General features: G+C 44.8%; 1 pseudogene; it reads left to right on the top strand.

Moving 5' to 3' along the window:
- The window catches only part of LOC103750060, an 11,096-nt pseudogene extending 7,827 nt beyond the window's left edge, over positions 1–3,269 (top strand).
- Positions 3,270–10,551: the final 7,282 nt, after the last annotated feature.

The following is a 10,551-nucleotide window of genomic DNA, read 5'->3' as shown; positions in this document are numbered from 1 at the left end:
TATATATCACTCTGAAAAGACATGTAGTTATTGTGATGAACCCAAGTGGAGTCCTGCAGAGAAAGTTAAATCTATTCACTGTAGAACTCAGTCTCCTCAGAAAGAAAGAAAAGAGACTGCATTAATAAAGCTTGAGAAAAGTAAAGGAACTGACTACCATTTACAGTATAAAAATCATACACAGAATGTGATCAAGGGTGATATACTAAGCTTTTGTTATAGGATGAAGTCTGTATGTGCTCATCTCCCCCATCAACATCATTGCTCAGTAGGGTGGGTATCTTGTTGAAACCCAAAATCACCTGTGTGAAAAACAGACCTCTAGGGTCATATGAGCCTAGATGCTACTTTTTCAGTATCTGAAATCCAGAAAGATGAGTTAAACCTTGAATCAAATGGCATTGAACCTGTTTGAAATTCAGCAACATTGATTCAGTAAGCCACAACAGGTAAACACAAGAATATCAAACATGCCCTCGATGATATCTATGACTCTGTAAAAGGAACAGCTCAGTAGGCTGATAAGAACTAAGCATTCCTCATGAGAAGGCAACAACTGACCAAAGTGTGGAGAATAGAGGCTACAGAATATGTATCACTGGATAGGACTCCTATATTAAACCTCACCCACCTAGGGATCAGCGACTATTGTGGAAGAGGGGGCAGAAATAGTGAAAGATCCAGGGATGGTGGATGATCACAAGGAAACAGATTTCCAGGCTTCTGGGAACTTGCTCATATAAACCTACAGCACTGGTGACAGCATGCAGACCCATGCAATTTAATCAGACAAAAAGCCAACATGAAACTGGGGAAATGGGCAGGAGGTCCCAATCTTAGCTGAGGCGCTATTAGCAGCTGATCACTGCTGAGTGAGGGAAAATTGGTCCCCTTTAAGGGAGTAACACTAGATAGGGTGACCAGGCTCCAGTGGGTGAATTCATACCAAGGGACATCTAGGTTCACAAACTTGACTTGATAGGCTTAACATATATGACAGAATACACAAAATCCAGTGGGAGGTAACGGGGGTGCAGATAGAGGAGGGGGTCTAAATATAATTAAGATGTATGAAATGCACAAAATTAAATAAAATATATATATTGAAAAATAAAGAACTAAGAGTTGTCCAAGTACAGTAGTAAGATACTGGATTATTGTGAATTTACTAAGTCATATTGTGCAGTAATGAAATATTGTCCTTAAAAAAGACAACTTGATTCCTAGCATCCATTTTAAAGCTAAGAGTGGACCTGAAATGTTGAGAATCTGTTCCTTCAGATTTCTCTCAGAACCATGCTACCAGTGAAGCCAGGGCCTCACTCATTATTAATTGATATAGTATCTCTAGCATGAAATGGGAAAGTAATAGTCAAACCACCCTGATCAGAGAATAAATTTGCCCTTTGATTACTACACATATTGTTTACTACACAAACTACTGACAATTCTCAATTTCTCTCATTGTTTGCAATGAGAAAAACACTGTAAGACTTTGATGCTTTTATATGTAAAACATACATACTGACATTCATACATTATATTGGGTGGAGGGCAAGGAAGGATCCTGAGGGATGAAGTCCATATAGCCAGGTCATCAGAGAAGCAAATGGCTCAATTAGTTTGTTTACTTTATAAGCATCCTTAAGATAAGTTATTCTCACAGGTTATAAAATCCATTTTGATATTTTAATAGTGTAATATAAAACTTCTATTCATTTCTGAATATTTTTCAGAGCTTTGAAAGCATCGTTCCCATTTTGTCTTACTTGTGAGAATGTTTATGAGAAATCTGATGTCAGTATCATTTTCGTTTCTTTCTAAATTACCTATTTTCTCTATAAAGTGCCTTTAGGGTATCTCCACACTTTATATTCCAAACTTTCATCTGAATAAACACTGGAAATTTTTCCTGTATTTCTTCTTTGATGGTTCTCTTTCTCTCTCTCTCCCTCTCTCCCTCTCTCTGTCTCTCTTTCTCTGCCTCTCTCTCATTCTCCTTGTCCCATTTCTATTAATCTAATGTTTGCTCTCCTTTGGTATCTTGGGATATTGATGTAATAAATGCTTTATAATCTGTGTTTCATCTTTAACTTACTGAAATATATAAAATTATTTCAAGTTTAATTTTCTATTCCTTCCATTTCTTCTAAGAGGAGAGAATTAAAGAGCATCGTATATTATGTGATAGCATCCTATTTATTTGGCAGTAAAAGATCAGTTTTCAACACGGTGTAGTGAAACACTAGTCAGTACGGTTCTGTATAAATCATGCTCAAGAAAAATTCTTAAGCATATATCAATTGGATTTAATACAACTATTTCATTAGGTATTTGTATATTTCAGTAGTAGACATTCAGCTGGGGAGCTTGTTATAGGGACGTCCTCAGGGCAGTCGATCTTCCAGAGAAGCAGGAGCAGTTACTAGCCATCTATGCTGTCCTGGACCACCTGCCTGAGGCCAACCACACCTCCCTGGAGCGCCTCATCTTCCACCTCGTCAAAGTGGCCCTCCTCGAGGACGAGGACGAGGACATGAACTGCATGTCACCAGGGGCGCTGGCCATCATCTTCAAACCCTGCCTGCTGCGCTGCCCTGAAAACTCAGACCCACTGACCCGCATGAAGGATGTGCTGAAAGTTACCACGTGTGTGTGGAGATGCTGATCAAAGAGTAGATGAGGAAATACAAGGTGAAGGTGGAGGAGATCAACCACCTGGAGGCCGCTGAGAGTATTGCCTTCCCAAGACTCTCCCTTCTGCGCCAAAATGCAACTACAAGTCCCAAGGCCCGGGTCAACCTGGAAAGCAGCCTGGAGGAGCTAGAGGTGCTGTGGTAGGAGGAGGCAGCTGGTGGAAATGAAGACCAGAAGGAGATCCTCATGGAGTGGATTCAGTCCATCAAGGAGGAAAAGGAGACCATCACATACTGGCTTCCAGACCTGGACCTGAGGGTCTCTGATGAGGAGAACCTGTGCTCAAAAACATTGGCCAGCACCTAGAGCCTCCTAGAGGAGGGGCTGGGGGGGTGGGGGTGCTCAGAAGGTCAGTGTGAAAGGAGCATCCACTGCTTTTCCCTGTGGCAGGCCCAGGATGAGGGTCCATCTACACCTCTGCTGCAGTAACCCCGAGTCTGTCTCTCCAAGGGCCCCCTATGCCTCATCACAGAGTGAAGATGCCCTGGAGGACCCTCATCATGCCCACCACCAACATAAAGCTCCCTCCAGGACTACTCCCACGCCTGACCAGCTGGACACTTGCTCTCTAGGAGGCTGCTGTCCCCATGAGGCCTCGAGAGCCACCTGCCCTCCCCACAGAACCAGGACACCCTGTGTGGTAGTTTGAATGAAAATGTCCCCCATAGGCTCCAAGTATTTGGACACTTTGTCGCCAGATGATGGCGCTGTTTTGGGAGGTTTTAGAAGGTGTGGCTATCCTAGAGAAAGCACGGTCACTGGGGGTGGGTGTAGTGAGTTCTTAAGCCTTGCCTGATCTCTAGTTGCTCTCTTGCTTCCTGTGCCTGCCTGTGCCTGCCAGATGATGTGAGAGCTTAGCTTCTGCTGCTCCTGCTCCAACCACCTCCGGCCACTATGCCTCTCTGCCGTGATGGACTGTAATTCCCCTGGAACCATAAGCTCAAATAAATTTTTCGTTCTATAAATTGCTTAGGTCAATGTTTCTATCACAGCAACAGAAAAATGACTAATACACCCTGGAACCCCTGGACCATGATTACTGGCACACAGGCGCAAGCACTCGGGCCCTCCAACCTACTGCCTGCCCCACAATTCCTGCTGGGCTAATGGATGAGGGCCATAGCAGGCAATATACCTGTTCTAGGACCCCTGTTGATGAGCCTGCTTGCGGCTCTCAGAAGGATCCAAAGAGAGAAGCTTCCAGCAGGGTGAGGTGTGCACCCCCTCCATGTGGAGTTGAGGCAGGGGACCACCAGCATGAAGTGGCCCCCATGCAGGACAAGCTCTGCACCCTTTGTAGTATTATCAAAAACTCTATCATCCTGGTTTACATAACTGTTACGTTGTAAGAGCCTTAACTGAAGGCCAAATTGTTTTTTATATATGTGTTCAGACTTATATTAACGCCCTCTTCGTTCGTAACCTGGACATGAGATATCCAAGTGCCTGGCTTCTGCGGTTCACACACAGCTGGTGGACAGTGGACTCTGAGAGTTTTGGATGCTTCCAGCACTTGTCTCCCTCCTGTTGTCTCTGGTGTCTCCACTGGCAGCAGCCATCAGACGGCGAACCTTCCAGTGACACTGAAGCCTTCCATGGTCACAGCTGGTGGCTGAAGCCAGGACCTGAGTGGCAGGTCTTCAACCCAGGCCATGCCAACTTTGCATTCCAGGGAGGCCCAAATGTAGCTGGCTCTGCCCACTGTGCCTTGGACACCAGTGGCTGGGGGACCTGCCCTTGGCACTGCCTGCCCCAGGGAATCCAAGGAGCCAAGGACTCAGGACCTTTGGGGCAGGCAGGGCAGGCCCTGATTCCCCAGCCTGGGACCTGCAGAGTCCAGCTCTTCTCTCAGGCTCCTCTACTCCCCCAGCACGTGGCCTCAGGCCTGGGACCAGCTTGGGGGTGGGTCCTCTCTGTCCTGAAGGAAAGCCTTCCTGATCCCTCAGGGAGCACCATAGTCCCCAGCTCCCACCAATGAGGTGGCCCCAGGATGCCTGCCTGAGATTCCAGCATCCAGGAGACCTCGGCCGGAGGATTGAGAGTTCTAGTTCAGCCTGAACTATGAAGACCCTATATCAAAGAAAAAAAGTTCAGATAGAGCTTCATTGCTCAGAGAAGCTGCTGTCCCCAGAGACACTGTGTCACAGTCACCCCATGCCCTGTGGAGCCTCAGTACCAGCTGGGCATTACTCACCAGAAACTGGACAGGCTCTGAGATCTGGAACTTTTAGGCAGGTGGAAAATGCCACACCTGACTGCCTTTAATGGGCCACAGTCATAGAGGCACTAAAAATACTGTATGAAATTCCCATGAGGGGTAAGAGAGATGGCTCAGTGGGTAAGAACATTGCTGTGCAAATGTGAGGTCCTGTGGTCAAATCCCAGCACACATGTAAAAAGACATGCCTGTGGTTATCTGTGACCCTAGCACTGTGGGGGTAGAGATAGGAAGATTGCTGGGGCCTGCCCCTTTGCCATCCTGGTTCCAGGTCAGTGAGAGACTTGGCCTGGTAGCCTATCCCTAATTCCAGCATTCAGAAGGTTCAAGACAACCTGCGCTACACGAGAACCTGTCTCAAAAAGCTCCCCACCCTCAATAAACATTGTCCTTAAGGTCCCTGAAGCAGAGGGGCTGGACTGGCCATCCAGAGCCTCATAGCTCCAGCCCTAAATGCGGCATGCTGCCTCAGGCTTTGGAAGACAGAGGCTAGTGGTTCTGGGCACTGAGGCTGGAGGCCTCTTACGCTTTAATCACCAGAGACTGGCACTGGGTAGCTTTTGTACTTTTAGCTTTTAGCAGCAGTGTGCAGCACCTGCTAGGATTCTGCTCCTGGATGAACATCAGGTGTCAGGACCCTGAGCCCCTGTAACAGCTGGTGCTACAGTGCCCAAAGCATAAGGTGGTGACAGGTTCACAGAATGCAATCACAGTCTGTTTCCTGTCCTGTTGTCTTGGAACTTTTGTCTTTTGATTTTATTTGTGTTTGTGGGTACCTAGGAGGCCAGAGGAGGGCATTGGATCCCCACCCCTGGAGTTTAGCTACAGGAGGTTTTGAGCTGCCCAAAGAGGGTGCTGTGATCTGAACTATCCTGGTCTGAGCCATCTCTCCAGCCTCCACTTTGTATCACTTGAGCTGTGCTGCCTTTCCTGTTAGCTCAGCCTACTCTGACAACACAGGTCAGAAGTAAACTCGAAGTAAACTAAAAGCCTGGCAGGGTGACACACATCTATACTATCAGCTATTTCTCTTGTTGCTGTCATGGCGGGAGGAGTGTGAAGCAGCCATCTTCCCTCAGTTAATCAGAAAATCCCTCAGACAAGCCCTGAGCTTGATCCTGTCAAATTGACAAGATTTACCACCACACCTGGAATCCCAGCACTCAGGAGGACCATGAGTGTACACAGGTAACCTGGGCTACACAGCTAGACCATGTCTCAAAATACAAGCTGTCCATGGTGACACAGAGCAGGAAGATATACTAAAGAGGCAGAGACAGGAGGTTCAGGCATTCAGGGCCAGCCTGAGGTACACCCTTGGGGCTGGAAAAATCACTCAGCAGTTAACAGCACTTAACTTACAGGTGGCCCAATGTGCGTGCTGAAAACTGAACCCAGGACCTGCATCAGGCCACCTGTAACGCCAGTTCCAGGGCATCTGACTCCCTCTTCCGTCCTCCATAGGCAACTGCACCCCCCACCATACACATACACAAATAAATCTAGAAAAAGAAAAAAAATACATATTCATGGCCAGGCATGACTCATGCCTTTAATCCCAGCATTTGGGAGGTAGAGTCAGGCAGATCTCTGTGAGTTTGAGGTAACCTTGTGTACATAGCAAGTTCCATGCCACCCAGAACTACATAATGAGACCTTGTCTCAGAAAAAAAAAATAATTCATGAGCCTTTGGCCTACAGACTGTCTGAGATTGAACCAAGCTTCTGTCTTTTGAATGAATTCCCCAGTTGTAAAACATCGCCCTGACTAGAAAAAGAAAAAAAATACATATTCATGGCCAGGCATGACTCATGCCTTTAATCCCAGCATTTGGGAGGTAGAGTCAGGCAGATCTCTGTGAGTTTGAGGTAACCTTGTGTACATAGCAAGTTCCATGCCACCCAGAACTACATAATGAGACCTTGTCTCAGAAAAAAAAATAATTCATGAGCCTTTGGCCTACAGACTGTCTGAGATTGAACCAAGCTTCTGTCTTTTGAATGAATTCCCCAGTTGTAAAACATCGCCCTGATTAAGACCCACTGACCACTGGAAAGTCAGAAACAGCAAAGGTTGGGTCATTCCCATTCTCCCCTCCCCATTTCTCCCTCTATTCCTGCTGACTTTAAGGATGCACGGCAGTATTTATGGTGAGTGTTTTTCAGAGAGTAGTGACTGCATGGCTAATCTAGCTTTCTAGACCATGGTACCTCAGTAAAAACTCCATCAAGTAATCAATTAAAACTTGACAGATTTAATCTATGCTGAGTAAACTCAGTGACCTAAGGTCATCAGTGTGATTGATGAAGATGGGAACTGTACTGCAAGCCAGAGGTTTCCATACCTCCTAAATGTCTAAATCTATAACAAGAATGTAAAACACACACATTATACTGTTACTCTAGCTTAGCTACCAGAAGAAGAAAAAAACTTTCTGTAAGCATGAAACTGCAACAACAAAAAAAAACTCCTTGAATTTGAACAGTGTCTAAGTCTCATTGGGGAAAAGGGGTTGTTCTTAAAACAGAGGTCTAATTAAGCCAATCCAACATTATTGATTTATTCTCTTATAGGTTGTCAAGCCCTTTTAGAACTTTGACATTTTCACCCACAAAGAAATTAGAAGCGAGCCAAACATATGTGCTGATCTGCAAATACTTGAAGTAGATTTCAGACATAGCATTAACAGTAGGGCTGCAATATGATACAGTGGCTCAGAGCACAAGTGTGTTGAGTCTAGATTCCATTACACAGCAGTTGTGCGACCTTGAACAAAATACTGAACATCTATAAAGTTCAGTTACCTTTCTGCAATTTCTAAAGTGAACCAAGGGCTGGTAAGACAGCTCAGAAGATAGAGGTACCTGTCATGAAGACTGACAACCTTGAGTTCAATCCCCAGGACCCACAAAGTAGAAGGAAAAAACTGACATGTATATGTTGTCCTTTGACCTTCAGAGAGAGAGAGAGAGACAGAGAGACAGAGAGAGAGAGAGACAGAGAGACAGAGAGTCAGAGAGACAGAGAGACAGAGAGAGAATCAAGATTTGGTAGCTTCCTTGGCCTTGACACCATTCATTTCTTTATTCTACATCCTACTCATCCTTCAAGTCAACACGGCATCTTCCTAGAAGTTTGATTTCCTAATCAGTGTTAAATAGTGCTTTTCTTTTTTACCTCTCAGCGTCCTATACATATCTTCAATTATAATTATTGTAAGGTGGGATACATTTCTTAGCTTACTCTTTTCTGCTTATAGCTGTAGTAGAGGAAGTGTTGCTGATGTCTCTCATCTGCTTGTCCTCACCATTGTCTCCTAAAGAGCCAGAACAGCTTTAGAAGCTCTTCAGTGGAAGGCTGACTTTCCAAACAACCAATGAGAGTCTAGGGAATCATTCTGAGCAATGCAGAACATTCACCAACTGTGTGATAATGAGAGCTCCAAACACAAAGTGCTCCAGATTTGTCTTTCATGCCACTGTAGAAAAGGTAGATACATCCATGAATTCAAGGCACACAAGGTGGATGGAAGAGTTGTGTGGCCAGAGGGATCTGTGTGAAAACATTCTCAAAGAAAAGGTGCCCACTTAGCTGCGAAAAAGATTTTCATTGGTGGCTTAAAAACAATCGAAGAACATTACCAAGATTATTTTGAACACTGTGGGAAAGTTGAAGTGATTGAAATCATGATGGACAGAGGCAGTGGAGGGAAGAAGGACTTTGTTTTAGTTCCCTTTGATGATTGTGACTCCACTGATAAGATTGCTATACAGGGGGCTGAAGAGATGGCTCAGCAGTTAAGAACACTGACTGCTTTTGCAGAAGACCCGGGTTCCATTCCCACCACCCACATGGCAGCTAACAACCATCCATAACTTAATTTCCAGGGGAATTTGATACTCTCTTCTGACCTTCACAGGCATTGCATGACACGGGTACATTTACATACATGCAGACAAAACACTCATACACATAAAAATAAAATATTTTTAAAGGTTTGTCATACAGAAATACCATCCTACTAATGGCCCCAGCCATGACATATGAAGAGATTGGTATTGTTTCATCTAGGCGAAGAAGTGGAAGTGGCCCTGAAAACCTTGGTGGTGGTCATGGAGGTGGTTTTGGTGGTGATAACAATTTTGGTGATAGAGGAAACTTCAGTGGTCATGGTGGCTTTGGTGGAAGCTGCCATGGTAATGGATAGCCAGCAGATAGTAATGATGGATTTGGTGATGATGGTGGTTATGAAGGATGGATCCCTGTTTGCCCTGGAAGCAGCAGATGCTATGGGAGTTGTGGACAGATTTATGGAAACTAGGGCAGTGGCTGTGGCAGGAGTGGTAAGTACTTCAGCTATAATAGAGGAGGTGAAGGACATTGATGGTGCTCATGAAAGCAATTTTGAGGTGATAGAAGAAGCTACAGTGACTTGGGCAAGTTCAGTAAGCAATTTTCAAATTTTGGGCCTATGAAGGAAAGAAACGTTTGAAGCAGAAGTTCTGGCTCCTATGGTGGTAAGTGTCAATACTTTGCAAACCACAAAACTAAAATGCTTCCAGCAGTAACAGCAGTAGCTATGGTGGTGGAAGAAGGTTCTAATTATTGCTGAGAAACAAAGCTTAGTAGGAGAGGAGAGCCAGAGAAGTGACAGGGAAGTTACAGGTTACAACAGATTTGTGAATTCAGCCAAGCACAGATATAGCAGTGCCTAGCTACCAGGAATCCATGTCTTTGACAATACTCACATGTGTGGGCAAAAAAATTTCAAGAACTGTATTTTGACTAACTGTATAGCAGGATATTTTAATTTTTGTTCTAGGAACGTGTAAAGCATTTCGACAAAGGGTTTTAATGTAGACTTTTTTCACACATTGCTGTGGATTTCTAAATGTAATAAAATGATCATGATATTGACTAAACGTTTTGTAAAAAATATATATTAATGTACAGTAATTTGTAGTGCTTAAATTTTTGTTTTGTCTGTAGTTTAGAACCAGCAAAACAAGGGTCCACAGACCAACTCTGACACACAGCATCTTTTTGTTCAGTTCTCTAAATAAGAACAATTTTCAGTTTTAAATGGTTGTTTTATTTACTTATTCACTTATTTTTGTTGCTTTTTTTTGAGATAGGGTTACATACTGTAGCCCAGACTGGCTTGGAACTCATCATGTAGCACAGGCTGGCTTAGTATCTGCAGCTATCCTCCAGTTTCAGCCTCTCAAGTGCTAGGATTACCAATGTGCCATACACTGTTTAAAGAGGTGCTTTAAAAACATATACAGCTCCTCCTAGCCTGCACTACTATCCGCAGGCCTCTTGGGGTAAGTCTATAGCGTAGCTCTCCTCGCCGGGATTCCCTAAGCCACATTCACCCTTCCATCCCTCCCGCCGTTCTATACTCCTAGTTTGGGCCCTGCGCCATTCAGACACCTGGGGAACCAATACTGCTTCCTGATCCTTCTCACCCAGACCAACTCAGTCCCTTACTTGGGCCCCAGGAGCAGCGCTTCTGGTCCTGGCCATGCCCCCACCTCTCTCTGCTTCCCTGGTCCTGCACCACCGGCTAACTCTCCTAGCCTGCACTACTATCCTCAGGCCTCTTGGGGTAAGTCTATAGTGCAGCCCTCCA

This window comes from Nannospalax galili, unplaced genomic scaffold, assembly GCF_000622305.1.
Source record: "Nannospalax galili isolate Female #2095 unplaced genomic scaffold, S.galili_v1.0 scaffold25, whole genome shotgun sequence".
NCBI classification, from domain to species: domain Eukaryota; kingdom Metazoa; phylum Chordata; class Mammalia; order Rodentia; family Spalacidae; genus Nannospalax; species Nannospalax galili.
This window is presented reverse-complemented; position numbering and strand designations above follow the sequence as displayed.